We start from the raw sequence: 25,681 nt of genomic DNA, 5'->3' as shown, positions 1-25,681 counted from the left end.
TCATCCATCTGTTTTCTGTTTTTCTCTCCCAACTAGTTCCCACTGTTACTGTCTCAGTAACTCTCCTCAGCAGTGTGCTGGTTATATCTGACTAGACATTCAGGGTTATCCACAGATACTTCAACCAGGGACCACAAAATATACACTTATTTGTCTACAGTGTTCATTCTTTAATTGGAATATTATTGCTTTACAATGTTGTGTTAGTTTCTGCTGTACAAGAAAGTGAATCGGCCATATGAATACCCATAGCCTTCCTCTTGACCTTCCCTCTCCCTCCCCAGGCCATCCCTCTAGGTCAAAACAGCATCGAGCTGAACTTCCTGTGCTTTATAGCAGCTTCCCACTGGCTATCTATTTCACACATGGTATACACTGTTCATGTTTGCACAATGACTGGGAATGAAAGCAGATTCTATTATTTTCATCATCCATTAGACTGGTATTTATAAATAAGTACTTAACCAAATGTATTGCTTCATGGATCACAGCTTTGTCATGGTGAAGAGTTTTGCATAACTCAATGAAGATATGAGCCAGGCAGTGCAGGGCCACCTAAGACAGACAAGTCATAGTGAAGAGTTCCAACAAAACGTGGTCTACTGGAGGAGGAAAAGGAAAACCACTCCAGTATTCTTTCCACAGAACTCCATGAAAAGTATGAAAAGACAAAAATATATGACACCAGAAGATGACCCCCATAGGTTAGACGGTGTCCAATATGCTACTGAGGAAGAGTAAAGGGCAACTGCAAATAGCTCCAGAAAGATGAAGCAGCTGGGCCAAAGTGTAAATGATGTTAGGTTGTTGATGTGTCTGGTGATGAAAGTAAAGCCTGATGCTGCAAAGAACAATATTGGACAGGAACTTGGAATATTAGGTCCATGAATCAAGGTAAATTGGACATGGTCAAGCAGGAGATAGCAAGAATGAACATCAACATCATAGGAATCAGTAAACTAAAATGGACAGGACTGGGCAAATTTACTTCAGATGACCATTACATCTACTACTGTGGACAAGAATCCCTTGGAAAAAATGGAGTAGCCATTATCGTCAATAAAAGATTGCAAAGTGCAGTATTTTGGTGCAATCACAAAAATGACAGAATGATCTCAGATCCTTTCCAAGGCAAACCATTCAGCGTCACAGTAATCCAAGTGTGTGCCCCAACCACTAATGCTGAAGGCTGGTGTTGACTGCTTCTCTGAAGATTTACAAGGCTTGCTAGAACTAGCGTCAAAAAATATGTCCTTTTCATCACAGGGAATGTGAATTCAAAAGTAGGAAATCAAAAGATATATGGAGTAACAGGCAAGTTTGGCCTAGGAGTACAAAATGTAGCAAAATGAAGGGCAAAGGCTAACAGTTTTGTCAAGAAAACACACTGGTCAAAGCAAACACCCTTTTTCAACACAAGAAAAGACTACACATGGACATTACCAGATGGTCAATATCAGAATCAGATTGATAAAATTCTGTACAGCCAAAGATGGGAAATCTCTATACAGTCAGCAAAAACAAGGCCTGGAGTTGATGGTATCTCAGATAATGAGCTCCTTATTGAAAAATTCAGGCTTAAGCTGAACAAAGTAGAGAAAACCACTAGGCAAATCAGGTATGACCTAAATCAAAACCTTTATGATTATATAGTGGAGGTGATGAATGGACTCAAAGGATTAGGTCTGGTAGATAGTGTGCCTAAAGAACTACGGGTGGAGGTTCATAGCACTGTACAGGAGGCAGTGATCAAAACCATCTCAAAGAAAAAGAAATGCAAGAAGGCAAAGTGGTTGTCCAAGGAGGCTTTGCTGAGAAAAGTGAACTGAAAGGCAAGGGAGAAAGGGAAAGATATACGCAACTGAGTACAGAGTTCCAGAGAATAGCAAGGAGAGATAAGAAGGCCTTCTTAAATAAACAAAGAAATAGTGCAAAGAAATAGAGGAAAACAATAGAATGGGAAAGACTAGAGATCTCTTCAGAAAAACTAGAGATATCAAGAGAACATTTCATGCAAGTGTGGGCATGATAAAGGACAGAAATTGTAAGGATCTAACATAACCAGAAGAGATTAAGAAGAGGTGGCAAGAATACACAGAACAGCTCTACATAAAATGTCTTAATGACCTGGGTAACCAGGATGGTGTGGTCACTCACCTAGAGCCAGACATACTAGAGTGTGAAGTCAACTGGGCCTTAGGAAGCATGACAACCAGCAAAGCTAGTGGAGGTGATGGAATTCCAGTTGAGCTACTTAAAATCCTAAAAGAGGATGCTGTTAAAATGCTGACTCAACATACTGGCAAATTTGGAAAACTCAGCAGTGGCTACAGGACTAGAAAAGGTCAGTTTTCATTCCAATCCCAAACAAGGGTAATGCCAAAGAATGTTCAAACTTCCATACAATTGTTCTATTTTCACATGCTAGTAAAGTTATGCTCAAAATCCTTCAAGCTAGGCTTCAGTAGTACATGAACTGAGAAATTCCAGATGTACCAGCAGGGTTTAGAAAAGGCAGAGGAATCAGAGATCAAACTGTTAACATTTGTTGGATCATAGCAAAAGCAAGGGAATTCCAAAAAACTCCTGCTTCATTGACTATGCTAAAGCCTTTGACTGTGTGCATCACAGAAAACTGTGGAAAATTCTTAGAGACGGGAATATCAGACCACTATATCTGAAGGTCAAGAAGCAACAGTTAAAACTGGACTTGGAACAACTCACTGGTTCCAAATTGGGAAAGAGTACAAGGCTGTATATTGTAATCTGCTTATTTAATTTCTATGAGGAGTACATCATTCATAATGCCAGGCTGAATGAATCACAGGCTGGAATCAAGATGCCAGGAGAAATATCAACAATCTCAGATATGCAGATGATACTACTCTCAGTTCAGTTCAGTTGCTCAGTCGTGTCCGACTCTGTGACCCCATGAATCGCAGCACGCCAGGCCTCCCTTCCATCACCTACTCCCAGAGTTCACTCAGACTCACGTCCATCAAGCCAGTGATGCCATCCAGCCATCTCATCCTCTGCCGTCCCCTTCTCCTCCAGCCCCCAATCCCTCCCAGTATCAGAGACTTTTTCAATGAGTCAACTCTTTGCATGAGGTGGCCAAAGTACTGGAGTTTCAGCTCTGGCATCATTCCTTCCAAAGAAATCCCAGGACTGATCTCCTTCAGAATGGACTGGTTGGATCTCCTTGCAGTCCAAGGGACTCTCAAGAGTCTTCTCCAACACCACAGGTCAAAAGCATCAATTCTTTGGCGCTCAGCTTTCTTCACAGTCCAACTCTCACATCCATACATGACCACAGGAAAAACCATAGCCTTGCCTAGACAAACCTTTGTTGGCAAAGTAATGTCTCTGCTCTTGATTATGCTATCTATGTTGGTCATAACTTTTCTTCCAAGGAGTAAGCATCTTTTAATTTCATGGCTGCAGTCACTATCTGCAGTGATTTTGGAGCCCAAAAAAATAAAGTCTGACACTGTTTCCACTGTTTCCCCATCTATTTCCCATGAAGTGATGGGACCAGATGCCATGATCTTCGTTTTCTCAATGTTGAGCTTTAGGCCAACTTTTCCACTCTCTTCTTTCACCTTCATCAAGAAGCTTTTCAGTTCCTCTTCACTTTTGCCATAAGGGTGGTGCCATCTGCATGGCAGACAAAAAAGAGGAACTAAAGGGCCTCTTTAGTTGAGGTGAAAGAGGAGAGTGAAATGAGGAGAGTTGATGAAGGTGAAAGAGGAGAGTGAAAAAGCTGCCTTAATGCTCAACATTAAAAAAACAAAGATCGTGACATCTGGTCACATCACTTGATGGCAAATAGATATGGGAAAATGTACAAGGAAATCAAACCTGTCGATCCAAAAGGAAATCAACCCTTAATATTCTTTGGAAGGACTGATGCTGAAGCTGAAACTCTAAAAGTTTGAACACCTGATGGGAAGAGCCAACTCACTGGAAAAATCACTGATGCTGGGAAAGATTGAGGGCGGGAGAAGGAGTGACAGAGGATGAGATGGTTGGATGGCATCACCAAGTCAATGCATGTGAATCTGAGCAATCTGAGAGACAGTGAAAGGCAGAGGAGCCTGTCAAACAATGGGGTCACCAAGAGTCGCACATGACTTAGCAATGAACAGCAACTACTACTAATTGTGTATAAGTGAAAGTGAAAGTTTTAGTCGCTCAATTTTGTCCACCTCTTTGTGCTCCATGGACTGTAGGCTGCGAGGCTCCTCTGTTCATGGTATTTTCTAAGCAAGAATTCTAGCGTGGGTTGCCATTTTATATTCCAGGGGATCTTCCCGACCAAGGGATCGAACCTGGGTCTCCTGCACTGCACGCAGATTCTTTACCATCTGAGCCACCAGAGAAGCCCAATTGTGAATAATTATATAAATATGTATCTATATTTTAAAATGTTTATCTAATGAATATACAGATGTACAGGCATACATATGTGTATGTATAATGCATAATGTCTGTATAACTTTAGACATGAATGCAAGTTTGTGGGATTCCCATGATGGAACCTTCAGTGACTCATGGCACCTGCAGGTCTCTGACATTGTCCCTTTCTTTCACTTGCTTACTTCACTTTGACCTGCAGGCCTCTTAGTTTCTTAAATGTATCAAACTATTCCCTTCATTCTGGTCTTTGTCCTGGATGTCCTCCACCCCAGGAAGCTCTTCCTCTGATACAAGCGGCACCAACTCCTTCATGTCTTGAATATTTCAGCTGAGCATCAACACTGAGAACGACTTTTCTTTGCCAACTGAACAGAGCTACCCATTCATTCTAGTTCTTTTTTGTTTCTCTTGAATTTTCCTTTCTTCCTAAATGTACTGCCAGTCCTCTGCAGCAAGGGTGGGTCCTCTAATGGCTCCCCCTTCCCGTGTCTTCCACTCTATGGGATTCCCACTCTAAGAATCCAATATTTTCTGTATGGGTCTTCCTCTGGCTACAAATCATGCTCAACATGCACAAAGGAGCTGGCCAAAGTGCCATGTGTTCATGTCCTATGAGCAGCCCTCAACCAATGATGGCTGAAAACTGATGGGCCATGGGGTGGGACTGCTTTGAGCTGTACTTTGTGACAGAGCCTAGAAAGACAGAGCAGCACTCAGCCCCAGTTGCCCAGAGCACTAACAGTTCTTCAATATACTCTTGCCTGCTTTCCTTCCCACCTAACATCTTTCACGTAGGCCATTCATCCCATGTACTTGTTTCAGATCTATTTCTGAGACATCCAACCTAAAACATTCCATAAAGCAGAATGTAAACCTCACTAAAAGCAGGAAACATCTGAAACTATTTATCATTATATTCACACCCCACACCTCTCACCCTGCCCCATCTCACACTCAAGATAGATATTTGTTGAATGATAAGGGATTATATTTGTATGCATGTCTATGCTGTAGGACATGATTTGTATATTAAGAGGCTTTGTCGTTGACCCTAGGATCTGCCTATCTACCAATATGAAAAAAGTTCTTTATTGCTTGGGGCCTAAGTATTGAAGAGAAAACAAAACCATACAGAGGAAATGAAAGAACAGTGGGGAATTTAGGGGATTCTAAGTTGATATTTAAAATGTGTCTGAGAAGTTGGTTTGACTTTTCAGAGGAGGATTTTTTTGAGAGAGAAGAGGCTGTTTGAACATTCACCTTGTAAGAGAGATCCAGTTACATGGCAGGGAGTGAGGATCATGGATCAGGGGACCTAGGAACTTCCCACTCCACCATCATCCTGTGGTATTTCTCCACCAAACTTTTTCTGCCTCAATTAGAGAGGAAAAGGGACAATTAGATACCTGGAGATTATCAGTGGCTTTAATAAAGTCATATGTTACTATCATTCACTCAAAAATAGTTATCATGGACTTCCCTGGTGGTTAAGAATCCGCCTGTCAATGCAAGAGACACAGGTTTGATCCCTGGTCCAGAAAGATTCCATATGCCAAGAAGCAACTAAACCTATGTACCACAACGATGTGCTCTAGACCCTGTGCTCCGCAACAAAAGAAGCCACTGCAATGAGAAGCCCACTCATGGCAAATAGAGAGTAGCCCCCACTCACCACAACTAGAGAAAGCCTGCTCATAGCAATGAAGACCCAGCATAGCCAAAAATAAATAAATATTTTTTAAATAAAAATAGTTATCGTATACCTATTGTATATTCCCAGGAAATGTTTTAGGCTCCGAGGTTATTGCCATGAACCAACAGCAAAAAACTCTTGGTCTGATAGAGCTTAAGTTTGAGTGGGCAGAGGCAGTTCAATAAGTAACATTTTAAACAGCATAGATAAGAATTTCAGTGATGAAAATAAATGTAAGAGAGTAGGGAGAAATGTTGTTGTTGTTGTTTTTAATTTAAATTTATTTATTTTAATTGGAGGCTACTTACTTTACAATACTGTATTGGTTTTGCCATACATCAACATGAATCTGCCATGGGTGTACACGTGTTCCCCATCCTGAACCCCCGTCCCATCTCCCTCCCCGTACCATCCCTCTGGGTCTTCCCAGTGCACCAGCCCCAAGCTTCCTGTATCCTGCATCAAACCTAGACTGGCTATTCATTTCTTATATGATATTATACATGTTTCAATGCCATTCTCCCAAATCATCCCACCCTCTCCCTGTTCCACAGAGTGCAAAAGACTGTTCTATACATCTCTGTCTCTTTTGCTCTCTCACATACAGGGTTATCATTACCGTCTTTCTAAATTCCATATATGGAATTATATATTAATTAGAAATTAGTTATTTCTAAATAACGCATATATGCATTAGTATACTGTATTGGTGTTTTTCTTTCTGGCTTACTTCACTCTGTATAATTGGCTCCAGTTTCATCCACCTCGTTAGAACTGATTCAAATGTATTCTTTTTCAGTTCAGTTCAGTCACTCAGTCGTGTCCAACTCTTTGCAACCCCATGAATCGCAGCATACCAGGCCTCCCTGTCCATCACCAACTCCCAGAGTTCACTCAGACTCACGTCCATCGAGTCAGTGATGCCATCCAGTCATCTCATCCTCTGTTGTCCCCTTCTCCTCCTGCTCCCAATCCCTCCCAGCATCAGAGTCTTTTCCAATGAGTCAACACTTCTCATGAGGTGGCCAAAGTACTGGAGTTTCAGCTCTGGCATCATTCCTTCCAAAGAAATCCCAGGACTGATCTCCTTCAGAATGGACTGGTTGGATCTCCTTGCAGTCCAAGGGACTCTCAAGAGTCTTCTCCAACACCACAGTTCAAAAGCATCAATTCTTTGGTGCTCAGCCTTCTTCACAGTCCAACTCTCTCATCCATACAAAACCACAGGAAAAACCATAGCCTTGACTAGATGGACCTTTGTTGGCAAAGTAATGTCTCTGCTTTTGAATATGCTATCTAGGTTGGACATAACTTCCCTTCCAAGGAGTAAGCATCTTTTAATTTCATGCCTGCAGTCACCATCTGCAGTGATTTGGAAGCCCCCCCCCAAAAAAAAATTCTTTTTAATGGCTGAGTAATACTCCATTGTGTATATGTACCACAGCTTTCTTATCCATTCATCTGCTGATGGACATCTAGGTTGCTTCCATGTCCTGGAAGCTGCGATGAACATTGGGGTACAAGTGTCTCTTTCAATTCTGGTTTCCTCGGTGTGTACGCCCAGCAGTGGGATTGCTGGGTCATAAGGCAGTTCTATTTCCAGTGTTTTAAGGAATCTCCACACTGTTCTCCATAGTGGCTGTACTAGTTTGCATTCCCACCAACAGTGTAAGAGAGTTCCCTCTATAGATTCAATGCAATCCTTATCAAGCTACCAATGGTATTTTTCACAGAGCTAGAACAAATAATTTCACAATTTGTATGGAAATACAAAAAAACCTCGAATAGCCAAAGCAATCTTGAGAAAGAAGAATAGAACTGGAGGAATCAACCTGCCTGACTTCAGGCTCTACTACAAAGCCACAGTCATCAAGACAGTATGGTACTGGCACAAAGACAGAAATATAGATCAATGGAACAAAATAGAAAGCCCAGAGATAAATCCACACACATATGGACACCTTATCTTTGACAAAGGAGGCAAGAATATACAATGGATTAAAGACAATCTCTTTAACAAGTGGTGCTGGAAAAACTGGTCAACCTCTTGTAAAAGAATGAAACTAGAACACTTTCTAACACCATACACAAAAATAAACTCAAAATGGATTAAAGATCTAAACGTAAGACCAGAAACTATAAAACTCCTAAAGGAGAACATAAGCAAAACACTCTCCGACATACATCACAGCAGGATCCTCTATGACCCACCTCCCAGAATACTGGAAATAAAAGCAAAAACTAACAAATGGGACCTAATTAAAATTAAAAGATTCTGCACAACAAAGGAAACTATAAGCAAGGTGAAAAGACAGCCTTCAGAATGGGAGAAAACAATAGCAAATGAAGCAACTGACAAACAACTAATATCAAAAATATACAAGCAAGTCCTGCAGCTCAATTCCAGAAAAATAAACGACCCAATCAAAAAATGGGACAAAGAACTAAATAGACATTTCTCCAAAGAAGACATACCGATGGCTAACAAACACATGAAAAGATGCTCAACATCACTCATTATCATAGAAATGCAAATCAAAACCACATTGAGGTACCATTTCACGCCAGTCAGAATGGCTGTGATCCAAAAGTCTACAAGCAATAAATGCTGGAGAGGGTGTGGATAAAAATGTTGTGTTTTACATGTGGGGCTGAGGGCAGGTCGTTCTGATGAGAAGATATTTAAGCAGAAGCATAGAGGAAGCGAGGAATCAAGCTCTGCAGATACCTTTGAGGGACAGCTCCAGGCAGAAACCATGAGGCTCAGGGCAGAAGCCATGCCTCCTGCTTGGCAAGTTTAAGCAGCTGCCAGAAGACTTGAGTCTGGGGGATGAAGAGTGAGATTCTGGGGGACAAGAGACAGAGCAAAGACCCTCTGGTGTGGAATGAAACTCTCCATCATTTTCAAATTATCTTTATTTAACCTCAAGTCAATTAATTTGACAATCGTGCATTAATTGAGGAGTGAATGTATGATGAAGTTGCTTCATGGTCACAAAATGGCTGCTCTCCTCCAGCCTCAGGCCACAAACTTAGGAAAAACAGCAAATGTTTACTTTTATACATAAAATTTCATTTGAAAAATGACAAGCATGTTGAAAAGTTTAAAGATCATGTTTGCAAAGAGATGAATTTTCATGAACTGAACACATCCATGCAATAAACATCCAGTGGTGGTGGTTAGTTGCTTAGTCGTGTCCTACTCACTGCAACTTGGACTGTAGCGCACTAGGTTTCTCTGTCCATGGGATTTCCCAGGCAAGAATATTGGAGTGGTTTGCCATTTCCTTCTCCGCGGAATCTTCCTGATCCAGGGATTGAACCCAGGTCTCCTGCACTGCAGGCAATCTCCTGCATTGCAAGCAGATTCTTTTTACCGACTGAGCCACCTGAAAAAATAAAATGTGACTCAACTTCCCAAAGGTAGCCATTATTCTAACTTTTAGCATTATCCATTGCTTATCTCTTTTGAACTCTCTATAAATGGGATAAAATAATATGTATTCTTTTGTATCTGATATGTTTTGTTCAACATTATTCTGTAAGATGCATCTGTGTCATTGAATGTAGTTGTATTTTGTTCATTTTGTTTGCTGGGTGTGAATTATTTGAGTTGAACAAACTACAATTCATTTACCCATTCTGATATTGGTGGGTGTTTGTAGTTTTGTTTGGACTACTACAAATAGTGCTGCTATGAACATCTTTATATCTTTTTGGTACACATCTTTGTGTCTATTTAACTAGGAGTTGAATTGCTAGGTTAAAGAAAAGGCATTATTTTTTAGCTTTAGTAGATTTTGCCACATAGTTTTCCAGAGTGATGGAACAATTTTTTTTTTCTCTAAAAGCAATGTGTTAGAATTTCTACTGATTCATATCAGACAACTGACAATGTCTTTGTCTTTAATTGGGGAATTGGAGTATACTTGCTTTACAATGTTGTGTTAGTTTCACCTGTGCAAGGAAGTAAATCAGCTATACACTTATCTCCTCCCTCTTAAACCACATTTTAGCCATTTTATGTCAAAGTATTAAACTGTAGTTTTCATTTCTATTCCCTTGGTGATTAATGAAGTTAGCATTTTATATTTCCATTGGCAATTAATTGTTTATGTTTTAAAGGCTGCTAATAATTCATCCTACAAGTAGTTATGGAAATTATAAATGAAGATAATAATAGTATCTATAACACAGAGGGGGCAATAATTACATGAAAGGATCCATGTTCAAACACTCAATATGACACCTGGCAGAGAGTAAGAGCACAAATTAACATTATATATTAATGTCAGTATTTTATTTGATAAAGAATAGCCTAAAAATGTGATGATCTTTGCTACTAAATATTCCATTTGACATTTGTTGGCAAAGTAATGTCTCTGCATTTAAATATGCTGTCTAGGTTGGTCATAACTTTGCTTCCAAGGAGTAAGCGTCTTTTAATTTCATGGCTGCAGTCACCATCTGCAGTGATTTTGGAGCCCCCAAAAATAAAGTCTGACACTATTTCCACTGTTTCCCCATCTATTTCCCATGAAATGATGGGACCAGATGCCATGATCTTCATTTTCTGAATGTTGAGCTTTAAGCCAACTTTTTCACTCTCCACTTTCACTTTCATCAAGAGGCTTTTTAGTTCCTCTTCACTTTCTGCCATAAGAGTGGCATCATCTGCAAATCTGAGGTGATTGATATTTCTCCCAGCAATCTTGATTCCAGCTTGTTCTTCCTCCAGCCCAGCATTTCTCATGATGTACTCTGCATGTAAGTTAAATAAGCAGGGTGACAATATACAGCCTCGATGTACTCCTTTTCCTATTTGGAACCAGTCTGTTGTTCCATGTCCAGTTCTAACTGTTGCTTCCTGACCTGCATACAAATTTCTCAAAAGGCAGGTCAGGGGGTCTGGTATCCCCATCTCTTTCAGAATTTTCCACAGTTTATTGTGCTCCATACAATCAAAGGCTTTGGCATAGTCAATAAAGCAGAAATAGTTGTTTTTCTGGAATTATCTTGCTTTTTCCATGATCCAGGAGATGTTGGCAATTTGATCTCTGGTTCCTCTGCCTTTTATAAAACCAGCTTGAAGATCAGGAAGTTCACGGTTCACGTATTGCTGAAGCCTGGCTTGGAGAATTTTGAGCATTACTTTACTAGCGTGTGAGATGAGTGCAATTGTGCGGTAGCTTAAGCATTCTTTGGCATTGCCTTTCTTTGCGATTGGAATGAAAACTGACCTTTTCCAGTCCTGTGGCCACTGCTGAGTTTTCCTAATTTGCTGGCATATTGAGACCATCACTTTCACAGCATCATCTTTCAGGATTTGAAATAGCTCAACTAGAATTCCATCACCTCTACTAGCTTTGTTCGTAGTGATGGTTTCTAAGGCCCACTTGACTTTACATTCCAGGATGTCTGGCTCTAGGTGAGCGATCACACCATCGTGATTATCTGGGTCGTGAAGATCTTTTTTGTACAGTTCTTCTGTGTATTCTTTCCACCTCTTCTTAGGCTATGGTTTTTCCTGTGGTCATGTATGGATGTGAGAGTTGGACTGTGAAGAAGGCTGAGCGTTGAAGAATTGATACTTTGGAACTGTGGTGTTGGAGAAGACTCTTGAGAGTCCCTTGGCCTGCAAGGAGATCCAACCAGTCCATTCTGAAGGAGATCAGCTTTGGGATCTCTTTGGAAAGAATGATGCTAAAGCTGGAACTCCAGTACTTTGGCCACCTCATGTGAAGAGTTGACTCATTGGAAAAGACTCTGATGCTGGGAGGGATTGGAGGCAGGAAGAGAAGGGGACGACAGAGGATGAGATGGCTGGATGGCATCACTGACTCGATGGATGTGAGTTTGAGTAAACTCCAGGAGTTGGTGATGGACAGGGAGGCCTGGCATGTTGCGATTTATGGGGTCACAAAGAGTCAGACACAACTGAGAGGCTGAACTGAACTGATTCCATTTGAAGATGAAATCCAGAGTCACTGCTGAGTGAAAAACAAACAAACAAACAAACAAACATGAATCACTTTCATGGAGCCAATAAAAATGAACGGGCACTGGAACAGAAATAAACTAATCAAAGTCACTTCAGACACTGTACTATTTTTGTTTCAATGATAAATATAATCTTAAATGTCAAAGTGAGGGCCAAAATAATGACATTAAAAGGTTTTATCTTTGACAATGTATATGTACTATAATTTGATTTTTGACATTTCATTGACCTAGATATTTTTATCTTTGGTCCATGAATGAATGATATTTTAATATCTATAAGATACACTGATAATACTCAGCACAATTAATCTGAGGCTTATTTTCATAATTATCACCTTTTGATATCAGTTGAACCATTAAGTGGAGTCTGGACTGTACTAGTCTACTGCATAGGCAGATGAAATAAAAATCGACATGTAGACGTTTTAATACCAAACTAGCATATGGGGTCGCACAGAATTGGATACGACTGAAGCGACTTAGCAGCAACAGCAGCAGCATATGATATAAACCTTAAAGGATGAGTAGGATATATTGGAGTTGAAGGCAAGAAGAACATATCAAGTCATTAAAAAATAACAATGAAAGAACTGACAAAATATTGTACATGTAATGTTCAGAGGATCATAAGATCTGGAAACACTGGCACATAAAAGGTAGTAGAGGGATACAGGCTGCAAAGATTATGGTGGATCTTGACTGTCTTTCTGGATTTTGTTTTGTAGCCTTTAGGGACTAGGGAAGTGGTTTTGAATTGATAAAAAGATGTGCATATAATCTGGGAAGGTAAATTTAGAAACCTTGAAAAGAATGGATGCAACCAAATTAAGTTTGGTAGCAAGAAAACCAGAAAGACTTTTGCAAGAGTCGGTATATGATGTGAGCCTGATCATAGGCTCAGTTCAGTTCAGTTACTCAGTCATGTCCGACTCATTGTGACCCCATGAACCACAGCACTCCAGGCCTCCCTGTCCATCACCAACTCCCAGAGTTTACCCAAACTCATGTCCATTGAGCCGGTGATGCCATCCAATCATCTCATCCTCCGTCGTCCCCTTCTCCTCCTACCCGCAATCATTCCTAGCACCAGGGTTTTTTAAAATGAGTCAGCTCTTTGCATCAGGTGGCCAAAGTATTGGAGTTTCAGCTTCCATATCAGTCCTTCCAATGAACACCCAGGACTGATCTCCTTTAAGATAGACTGGTTGGATCCTCTTGCAGTCCAAGGGACTCTCAAGAGTATTCTCCAACACCACAGTTTAAAAGAATCAATTCTTCCCCACTCAGCTTTCTTTATAGTCCAACTCTCACATCCATACATGAACACTGGAAAAACCATAGCCTTGACTAGACAGACCTTTGTTGGTGAAGTAATGTCTCTGCTTTTTAATATGTTGGTGAGAGAGAAAATCTGAAAGGGTTGATTCATTTGAAGTATATTTTTGAAACAAGCTTGATTAAATTTGATAACCTGTTGAATGAAGAGAATGGAAGAGTGGTCTAAATTACACTGAAGATTTTAGGTCACCACTAGTACTTCTGTACAAAAAAGATCTTCACGACCCAGATAATCACGATGGTGTGATCACTGACCTAGAGCCAGACATCCTGGAATGTGAAGTCAAGTGGGCCTTAGAAACCATCACTATGAACAAACCTAGTGAGGTGATGGAATTCCAGTTGAGCTATTTCAAATCCTGAAAGATGATGCTATGAATGTGCTGCACTTAATATGCAAGCAAATTTGGAGAACTCAGCAGTGGCCACAGGACTGGAAAAGGTCAGTTTTCATTTCAATTCCAAAGAAAGGCAATGCCAAAGAATGCTCAAACTACCGCAGAACTACACTCATCTTCCACGCTAGTAAAGTAATGCTCAAAATTCTCCAAGCCAGGCTTCAGCAATATGTGAACCGTGAATTTCCAGATGTTCAAGCTGGTTTTAGAAAAGACAGAAGGATCAGAGATCAAATTGCCAACATCCCCTGGATCATGGAAAAAGCAAGAGAGTTCCAGAAAAACATCTATTTCTGCTTTATTGACTATGCCAAAGCCTTTGACTGTGTGGAGCACAATAAACTGTGGAAAATTCTGAAAGAGATGGGGATACCAGACCACCTGACCTGCCTCTTGAGAAATTTGTATGCAGGTCAGGAAGCAACAGTTAGAACTGGACATGGAACAACAGACTGGTTCCAAATAGGAAAAGGAGTACACCGAAGCTGTATATTGTCACCCTGCTTATTTAACTTATATGCAGAGTACATCATGAGACACGCTGGGCTGGAAGAAGCAGAGCTGGAATCAAGATTGCTAGGAGAAATATCAATCACCTCAGATATGCAGATGATACCACCCTTAAGGCAGAAAGTGAAGAGGAACTAAAGAGCCTCTTGCTGAAAGTGTAAAAGGAGAGTGAAAATGTTGGCTTAAAGCTCAACATTCAGAAAACTAAGATCATGGCATCCGGTCCCATCACTTCATGGGAAATAGATGGGGAAATAGTGGAAACAGTGTCAGACTTTATTTTTCTGGGCTCCAAAATCACTGCAGATGGTGACTGCAGCCATGAAATTAAAAGACGCTTACTCCTTGGAAGGAAAGTTATGACCAACCTAGATAGCATATTGAAAAGCAGAGACATTACTTTGCCAACAAAGGTTCGTCTAGTCAAGGCTATGGTTTTTCCTGTGGTCATGTATGGATGTGAGAGTTGGACTGTGAAGAAAGCTGAGCGCTGCCAAAGAATTGATGCTTTTGAAGTGTGGTGTTGGAGAAGACTCTTGAGAGCCCCTTGGCCTGCAAGGAGATCCAACCAGTCCATTCTAAAGGAGACCAGTCCTGAGTGTTCATTGGAAGGACTGATGCTGAAGCTGAAACTCCAATACTTTGGCCACCTCATGAGAAGAGTTGACTCTTTGGAAAAGACTCTGATGCTGGGAGGGATTGGGGGCAAGAGGAGAAGGGGACGAAAGAGGATAAGATGGCTAGATGGCATCACTGACTTGATGGGCATGAGTTTGAGTGAACTCCAGGAAATGATGATGAACAGGGAGGCTTGGCGTGCTGTGATTCATGGGGTTGCAAAGAGTCGGACACAACTGAGCAACTGAACTGAAGTGAACTGAACTAGTACTTTATAATTTTACAAAGTCTTAATAGGACTGGATGGTCCAAATTTGGGAAGAAGACAATGAGTTTAATGTGAGACTTTTTAATCTGATAATTTAATTCCTTTGAATTTATTAATGCAATGAGAATACTGATGAAAAAAAATGTATTACCAAGATCAGAGCATTGTGGGGGAAATAATAAAACATAGGAAGAAGCAGAAAAGTAAACATAAAACATGGGGTAACTTTGTTAGACAAACAAATCTGGACATTGAAACAATAGAGATTCTATACTGATGATATGTTTTATGATAGACATCTAAAACATACGATAGATTTCTCTGTGAATACAAAAATTCTCCTTCATGGTATCTTCATTCCAAAATCCCAATTGAATGGGAAGTCATCAACACCATAAAAAATGAGTAGTTAAGGGAAATCATATTAAGTAATTTCCATATTTTTGAATGCTTTTATAGGGGTTACTGGAGGGCACAAACAGAACCTTGTGCACCAGGACCCAGGAGAAAGGAGCAGTGACCCCACAAGAAACTGATCCAGACTTGCCTGTGAGTGTCCAGGAGTCTCCAGTGGAGGTGTGGGTTGGTGATGGCTTGCTGCAGGGTTGGGGGCACTGAGTGTAGAAGTATATACAAGGTATCTTTTGAAGGAGGTCACCATTTTCTTCATTACCTCCACCATTGTTTGTGAAGTGAAGTCGCTCAGTCGTGTCCAACTCTGCAACCCCATTGGGCACCAGGCTCCTCCATCCATGGGATTTTCCAGGCAAAAGTACTGGAGTGGGGTGCCATTGCCTTCTCCAAATAACCAACCTAGACAACATATTAAAAAGCAGAGAGGTTACTTTGTCAGCAAAGGTCCGTCTAGTCAAGGCTATGGTTTTTTCAGTAGTCATGTATGGATGTGAGAGTTGGACTATCAAGAAAGCTGAGTACCGAAGAATTGATGCTTTTGAACTGTGGTGTTGGAGAAGACTCTTGAGAGTCCCTTGGACTGCAAGGAGATCCAACCAATACATCCTAATGGAAATCAGTCCTGAATATTCATTGGAAGGACTGGTGCTGAAGCTGAAGCTCCAATACTTTGGCCACCTGATGCGAAGAACTAATTCATTAGAAAAGACCCTGATGTTGGGAAAGATTAAAGGTGGGAGAAGAAGGGGATGACAGAGGATGAGATGGTTAGATGGCATCACCAGCTCAATGGACATGAGTCTGGGTAAACTCCAGGAGTTGTTGATGGACAGGGAGGCCTGGCATGCTGTATCCATGGGGTCGCAGAGTCAGACATGACTGAGTGACTGAACTGAACTGAACTGATATGGGAAAAGAGATCTTCCAAATAAGTTGTCTTTTTATTATTATATTAGTGCTGTATCACTGTAGTTCATTCCTCTGGAAGATAATTTTAAATTTCCCAACTGTTTCAGGGATTGTTCTAAGCACTTGGATATAGGAATGCATACAATCAACCTCAAATCTTAATCTTTCTCAAGAACCTTTGTGCAGTTTGTTATCCAAAAAGTAACCCTCCTCCCCCCAAAATTAACATTAACTTATCTGTTTGTTTATACTCTTCCTCCCATTATCAAAGGTAACCACAGCCAAATACACCCACGATTGTAAGGTACAACCTGCAATGGACTTGGCAATCACAATGGGCTGTGTGATATCTAATAGAGATAAATTAGTATTGAGATTTCAGTACAACTATGTTAACTGTAAAATGCAAATAAACATTTAAGTGCCTCCAGTGATTCAGTAAATGAAGTCAGTATTTTGTGAGTATGTATTAATCTATGTGCGTGATTGCTCCAATTGTTCGCATGGTGAGAGCTTTAGCCTTACACTGTTCATTTTCTCAGAAAGGACAGTGAGTCCTTAAAACAATTATTTAACTAACCTCTGAGTGAACTGGCTCTGCTGTCATTGTGAAAATTTGGATGTTCTCATTGTATTAATAGGCTTTGGCTTACTTCTCTTCTTTACTTCCGTCTTTTAAGTCTGGATCTTATTCTAAGTGGTGTCCTTTACAAAAATATAAAAGGCATATTTTATTTGTTTGTTTGAGAGAAGAACAGAATTTATTAGCGTGAGAGTTGCTGTTAGAACAGTGGGCTGGCTCAAGGGAAAGCAGACCCCTTCCAGGGCTAGTAGCCCATTTCAGTGGTAAAGAATCTGCCAACCAATGCAGGGCACGCATTCCTGGTTCAGGAAGATACCTGGAGTATAAAATGGTAACCTTCTCCAGTATTCTTGCCTGGAAAGTTCCACAGACAGAGGAGCCTAGCAGGGAACAGTCCATGGGTCACAAAGAGTCAGACTCGACTGAGTGACTGAGCACAGACACACACACAGCCAATTTCACAGCCTTAAGACAGAGAAAATTCCTACTGGAAGGATGTCATTAGGTCATTGGTTAGGATGTTATACTTTCAATAAACTGCATTGCTGCTTTTTACTATTATTTCCCCTTTGAATTTGATTCTGGAATTCTACATAGTTGTCATAAAATACAAGGCACTGCGGACACTTCACTGTGAGAAATCCCGTATATAATGTTGACTCACACTATTAAAACTGGCTGATGCTTTATCTTAGTCCTGGAAAAGTTCCCAGGATTTGAAAGTAAATATATACTTTCTTCAATTGTCACTAAAAATCAAAATATCTACAAACAGGATGTTAGTAAATATTTATTTTAAAATCATATTCAGACATACTTTTATCCTAGTTGAACTATGGCCTCTGTGTGTTGTAAATCTTGCCTTGAAATTTATTATTATTGCTACTTATTTTGGGCTGCTTTAACTAACACAGTTCAAGGCTCACAGATGTAAAAGTTGCCTAAAATACTAAAATGTAACTGAAATAAGACAAAACATTTCAAAATAGCCATCTGAAAGAAATCCAGAATTTAAGAGGATATTCTTACCTTGAATGAGCACTATTTTAGAGTAAAAAGATTCTGTTCATTGTATTTATAGATTTTACAGCTGTCTTGAAATACGTTTTTCCTCTGAGAGAATATAAAGAAAGCTAAATATCTACCAGAAGTCTTGAAAAAGTAAGTTTAAAAAAATCTATGTGAAGAAGTTAAAAAAAATAAAAGTGATGAATAGATTTTTTATTTTTCTTAATGCCAACTAGTTTCTCTTGAAAAGGTTCCAGCAGGGGAAATCATAAAATAAAACTATAAATAAGATAGCTTGCTAAATTTATTTTGCATGAAAAGCTTCTTCTATAGTGTGTTAGTCATACATTAACTACATAATCTATTCCTTGTCACTATGTAATCCAAAATCTTTAGATTAGATCTTGAATCTCTTTATACATTATACCTCCAAGATTTTATTTGCAGTATTGGCTTAATTTTTCAAAACACATGATTAAGTTGGCTTATCTGCTCTTTTATTTTTAACACCACACTAAGTGTATCTTTAGAGGCTTAGATGTGATTGTTTCATGAAAAATACTGAATGGTTTTGATTAAAGGAATGGTATGCACAGTTTCTCTCTCTTTACTGGAATTCAAAGTTCATTTCTCACCTTACTGAAGTTCTGAATTTATTTGTCACTCTACTGAAGACTGCAAGATATAAACAAATCTTTTAAAAAATTAACTGCCAAGAGTGCAGTGGAGATGAGCAACATTTTGGTATTTCTTTGAGCAAAAGTCAATCATGTGAATAGAGCTTCCATAGTCTTCAAGTTGTTCGAAATAGCTGAAAAATATTGAGGCATGTATGTTTTGGCCATGACTTGGGATTTTAATAGTGAGCTAAAACCATCCTTTTAGCTTCCCTGGTGGCTCAGACGGTAAAGCGTCTGTCTGCCTGTAAGGCGGGAGACCCAGGTTCGATCCCTGGGTGGGGAAGATGTCTTGGAGAAGGAAATGGCAAACCACTCCAATACTCTTGCCTGGAAAATTCCATGGATGGAGGAGCCTAGAAGGCTGTACAGTCCATGGGGTTGCAAAGGGTCGGACATGACTGAGCTACTTCACTTTCACTTTTAAATCTATCCTAGTCTTGTAAACAATCAAATTGGTTGGCCAAAGCTGCCAGGAAGGTGTTCCTTAGTTTATGGCTCCTGCAAGACCACCATATTTTGAGGCTGCACGACCTAGGTCAGTAGCAATCCAGTTACTTATTTCCATAGTTTACATCATTGGAGAAGGTAACAGGCTTTCAGCTGGGCATGGGAGGTGGTGACAGGGAAAAGTCACTTTTATTTTCAGAGAAAACTGAGATGTATAACAATTGACAGAAACTCTCAGACTTGCTTTTTACCAAGGCAAAAGAAACATTTTCAGTTTTTAAATGGCAACATAGGTAAAATTCAGTGAATGGTCATGGATGCATTAGAAGCTTTTAGAAGCTTTTGATAAATATTGCATAGCTCAAAAATACATTTCTGCATTCTTAATTTTTAAAAATTATTGTTTCTAATAGAAAAGTTTGTAATGCTACTACTTATTGTTCATTTTATATTGGCTTCCTTCTTATTTTGTAAGGACCCCAACTCTTTTTATTAAAATTAAAGGCAAGTAAATTTGTAATTCTTAGGTGTTAAATTTTGGGAACCATGAATTTCCTTTATTTACAGCAAGCAAGGTAAGGAAAGTATTTTTGGATGTTCACTAACTGTTAGGTACTGGGCTGTAGATATATACATCAAGATGTGAGAAAATGGGTGCATAAATGTATATTACAAAGGAGAACATGGCTATTGCTAATAACTGGTACAGACAATAAGCACTATGTGGATTTAAAGGAGACAGATTTCTTGATGGTAGGCAGTCAGAGAAGGTTTTATGGGGTGGGAGAGAAAGCAGAAACTAAAGAGAAAATAGATAATTAAAATATGTTGTGACAATTTTCTGTGATAGTGGTACATATAAGAGTTTTGGCATCACTGATAAAGAGAGGTCTTGTAGGATTAAATCTTTAGTGAATCACATTATTTCTCATTTGTATTTATTCTAGGACATCCTGAGACACAACTGGATTGTGGAGGAGATGTCACCAGTACCCTGTTACTTCCTGGATCACCTTCCAAATATACTTCTTGCATTCAAATCTTTGTAATCGACTCTGCTAGTCAAGGCTATGGTTTTTCCTGTGGTCATGTATGGATGTGAGAGTTGGACTGTGAAGAAGGCTGAGTGCTGAAGAATTGATGCTTTTGAACTGTGGTGTTGGAGAAGACTCTTGAGAGTCCCTTGGACTGCAAGGAGATCCAACCAGTCCATTCTGAAGGAGATCAGCCCTGGATTTCTTTGGAAGGAATGATGCTAAAGCTGAAACTCCAGTACTTTGGCCACCTCATGCAAAGAGTTGATTCATTGGAAAAGACTCTGATGCTGGGAGGAAGTGGGGGCAGGAGAAGAAGGGGATGACAGAGGATGACATGGCTGGATGGTATCACTGACTCGAGGGACGTGAGTCTGGGTGAACTCCGGGAGTTGGTGATGGACAGGGAGGCCTGGCGTGCTGCGATTCATGGGGTCGCAAAGAGTTGGACACGACTGAGCGACTGAACTGACTGACTGCTAATGCAGGAACCCAGATGGAGAGAGATGGAATGGGTTATGTTTAATTGACTTAGTATTAGCTGATGGAGTCATGTTTGAGTAGTGCCAAAAACTATGCATGCGTATACGTGTAAGTGATATAAATTGCTAAAGAACAACTTACTGAAATGCAATCACTTTTATTAACTTTCTCTCTTAAGATGCTAAGTGCTCTGCTCTATCTTCACCAATAAATTTAGAATAATATTATATTTTCTCATTATCTTAAAATTGAAGCCTACTAAAAATGTAAAAAAATGTAATCTGAAAAAAAAAACATACAATTCACATTATATTCCTTTTTTTTTTTTGTGGTCCAGACATTACAAGCTTAAGGTGGAACATGTGACAGAAGGATAATACTATTGGTGATAATATTTGGTGGTAAGTGAGCCATTAACATGAAGGGAAGGCCATTTCCCATGTGTATGATTTGTTTCATAGTCTTTATCTTTTCCAGTGGATTTCCAGATAATCACAAATTTCATTTTATAAGAATGATATCAGATTCCACTTAGTAACATTATTAGGTTTATATATTTTTGGTGAAATGCTAATAATTCTCTTATCTCATGTTAGAAGAAAGGAAGTAGAATTAAAGACAGAAGCTATTACAGGGGCTGACCTGAGAAGGCATATTCAGTGGTCTTACTTAGTTATAACCTAAGCGTTATAGATTACACAACAGGTAGAAAATGGACTTTTATCAAATTATATTCCCAAATTATATTTACTTACCTAGTAAAGCTCATATTCATTTCAAGTCACTTTTATTACCTGCACTTTGCAGCTCCCTTGACATTAGCACACACACAAGTAGTATACAGTGAACAGACCAAGTGCTGGCAAACAAATCACTTGTTCAAATGACCAACATGATAAAAAAGTAAAATGTGACTTCTGCCCTCAAAAAAAGGAAGGAGGAGAAGGATGATCTATAAAAAGTGTGATGACTTCATTCTTTTCCCTGGAACATATTCCTGTCAAAAACTGGATTGATTTCCTCCTTAGCTGTAAAATGTAATGCCTGCCTCAAATCAAATTGTAAAGAAACAATTTGTAAATATTAGTGACTCTTATATAGCATAACCTAATTAAACAAATTACCTTTAGAAGTAAGCTGAGTCTGTCAGAGGTCCAATTTTTACAGAAAATGAAATTAAGAAGCTCTCCTAAAATCTCAAAACTGATAAATCTGGATCTAGAAACTACCCTTTACCATTATGGGATGGCTAAGGAGAAATAGGACCCAGGACAAATGTGACCTAAGGTCTGTTTATTTGAAAAACTGGAGATTGAGAACTTGAATCTCTGCCCTCATAAGCAGCTGCAACATTTTTGAACAGAGAAGAAACTAGTGTTAAATTCATTAGAATATTCATAATTTATGTACTATTCTCCAATTTACCAAAAGAATAAAAATTCAAAACAGACATTGTTATTAGACTTTGAAAATATAAGTATTTTTACTTCCTTTGCTGTGTCTTTGTTCTGGAGCCAATCATGTATATTTTGTGGGAAACAAACAACTGAGGGGAATCTCATTCCAGAAACTCTGCTCGGTTCTTTTTCAACCTTTCATTACTTAGGTCAATCTTGAAAGAAAAATCTCATCTGATCATATGGCAGTTTCTCTGTTAATGAATTAACTGTGATGACATCTAAATAGTCATCAAAAGGGACCATAGCTCATATTTTTATTTAGTTCCCATTCTTTTTCTGTATACTTGGCTATGTCTTTGAAATATAAGTAACTGGGAAGAAACAAGTCATGAATGCATTTTTAATCTTTTAGTGATATTATGTAGTTCTTGTGTAAAGCAACAGAAAGTAGTAAAATTGTGCCAAATCTACTGATTAAGCTATATCAAAATTTTCATAAGTTCAGGTAACTTTGTCTAGCAGGAGCTACACCCATGTCAAAGAAAGAAGCATATTTAAATCATTTAAAGTAGGAACAATTATGTAGGTCTTCTCTCCGGGTAACTTTCTTCCCCCTAGTGACAGGAAGACTAGTCACAAAGATCCTTGTATCTCTACTCAGGAGTATGTCTCAAATTGCCTATGGTATCAACAAATGACAGAGGGCCAAAAACTGAGCCCTGGGACGGAAACGAATTAGGTAATGACACTTGACTCAGTGCCTTTGTCACTGTCACATTAAGAGAAAAAATACATAATAAGTTTCAAAGTTGTAGAAAATAAGCACTTACAAAATATGTGCCTATTCATGATTTTTAAAGAAAACAATTCACTAAAACTGGAGTAGAAGACAATTTTAAGTTCTGCCAAAAATTAAAAAACAAAATCTAAAACTAGATTAAACATCATTCTACATGAAGCAACATTTAAAATACCCTCTTAAAATTAATTATAATGATCTCTGGTATCATTACTTTTACATATTATATTGGAGGTCTTGTCTAGTGCAGTTGAGAAGAAAAAGAAATGAGACACATAAGGATTTGAAAAGTTAAGAATTGCATTTTTCACTATTTACATGGGATGTTTGTTTCACTATTTGCATGGGTCACAGAAACCACAAAAAATTCACAAACATATTATTAGATGTAATAGAGTTGCAGCTCAGCTGGTAAAGAATCAACCTGCAATGTAACAGACCCTAGTTCAATTTCAGGTCTCCCGCATTGCAGGCTGATTCTTTACTGTCTGAGCTATAAGAGAAGCCCTTAAATACCTAGGAAACATAATTAAAGAAAATGATACCATATACAATAATATCAGAGAATACCAAGGACCTAGGAATAAATCAAACTGAGAATATGCATGACCACAACAGAGAAAATTATAAAATTGCATCGAGATAAACCCGTGGTATTGGAGAAGACTCTTGAGAGTCCCTTGGACTGCAAGGAGATCCAACCAGTCCATCCTAAAGGAGATCAGTCCTGGGTGTTCTTTGGAAGGACTGATGCTAAAGCTGAAACTCCAATACCAAAGAGTTGACTCATTGGAAAAGACTGATGCTGGGAGGGATTGAGGGCAGGAGGAGAAGGGGACAACAGAGGATGAGAAGGCTGGATGACATCACTGACTCGATGGACGTGAATTTGGGTGGACTCCGGGAGTTGGTGATGGACAGGGAGGCCTGGTGTGCTGCAGTTCATGGGGTCGCAGAGAGTCGGACATGACTGAGCGACTGAACTGAACTGAAACCAAAGAAATAATAAATAAATGGAGAGATTTTTATGATTAAATTGTTGTTATAAACATTCTAATCCGCCCCCCACCCCAATTACCTATAGAGTTAATGAAATTCCAGTTAAGATCTTGACAGAGCTTTTCCTGGAAACAGAAAAGATAAAGCTTCAATTTACAAGGAAGTATAATAGGCTGGGAATACTCAGGACTTGTTTGAAAATTCCTTCTGAAGCAGAAAGAGCCAGCTTGCCCTACCAGGAATCCACATATATTTTTAAGCTATGAAATTTAAAACAAGGAGGTAATGACACAGGAAGAGAAATATTAAATGATGAAACTTAACAAAAATGCAGAAAGAGGCCTTAGTAAGCAATGAACTTTGGTCTATAACAGGTCAAAAATGGATGGATCGTTCAATAATAGAACACAGGTAAAGTGGTTGGTTATTTGGGAAATAATGAAGTTGAATTTCTATTTCATATCATATTAAAAAAATGAACTCCTGATGGATTAAAGTCTTGAATGTTTGAAAAAGGTTGAGAGTTTTAAAACCATCAGTAACTATGTTTTAAATATTGGGTCAGGGAGAGGAAATCAAAGGAAATTATGAACATAGGATTCGGGATAATAGTTATCTACAGCAATGAGAGATAAAGGTGGGAAGGGAAGGGATCCTATTTAGGAAGGTTATGATCATAAGTTTTGGAGAAGGCAATGGCACCCCACTCCAGTACTCTTGCCTGGAAAATCCCATGGATGGAGGAGCCTGGTAGGCTGCAGTCCATGGGGTCGCTAAGAGTAGAACACGACTGAGCGACTTCACTTTCACTTTTCATTTTCATGCATTGGAGAAGGCAATGACAACCCACTCCAGTGTTCTTGCCTGGAGAATCCCAGGGACGGGGGAGCCTGGTGGGCTGCTGTCTATGGGGTCGCACACAGTCAGACACGACTGAAGCGCCTTAGCAGCAGCAGCATGATCAAAAGTTTAGCTTTTGGACTTCCTTGGTGGTCCAGTGGTTAAGAATCTATCTGCCAGTGCAGAGGAGATGAGTTTGATCCCTGGTCTCAGAAGATTCCACATCAAGGCAAATAAGCCTGTGTGCCACAACTACTGAGGTCATGCTCTAGAGCCCAGGAGCTGCAAATCCTTAGCCCATGGGCAACAACTCCTGAAGCCTGTGTGCCCCAGAACCCGCACTCTGCAACAAGAGAAGCCACAACAGTGAGAACCCTGAGCACTGCAACTAGAGTAGTCCCTGCTCAGCAAAACTAGAGAAGCCCCGTGCACAGCAACAAAGGCCCAATGGAATCATAAACAAATAAGCAATTTTTTTTTTAAGTTTAGCTTTGGTTTTGATGTGTGTCCGACTCTTCGTGACCTTGTGGACTGTAACCCCCCAGACTCCTCTGTCCATGGAATTCTCCAGGCATGAATACTGGAGTGGGTTGTCATTTCCTTCTCCAGGGGATCTTCTGGACCAGAGATTGGACCCAGGTCTCCTGTGTTTCAAGCAGATTCTTTACCATCTGAGCCAACAGGGAAATCCCTCTTTTTTTGGTAGTTGGCTGATTTATTATTAAGTAAATAATATAGCCACAAAGGTAAGCTGTACATGAGAGTGTCACATACCAGGGTGTGTGATTAATCCAATTCTAAATAATCAAGGTCTTAATACAAAAAATAATACATTGTC

Source organism: Bos mutus, chromosome 13 (genome assembly GCF_027580195.1).
Source record: "Bos mutus isolate GX-2022 chromosome 13, NWIPB_WYAK_1.1, whole genome shotgun sequence".
Classification (NCBI taxonomy): domain Eukaryota; kingdom Metazoa; phylum Chordata; class Mammalia; order Artiodactyla; family Bovidae; genus Bos; species Bos mutus.
The sequence above is the reverse complement of the archived record's forward strand: the minus strand, read 5'-3'. Positions refer to the sequence as shown.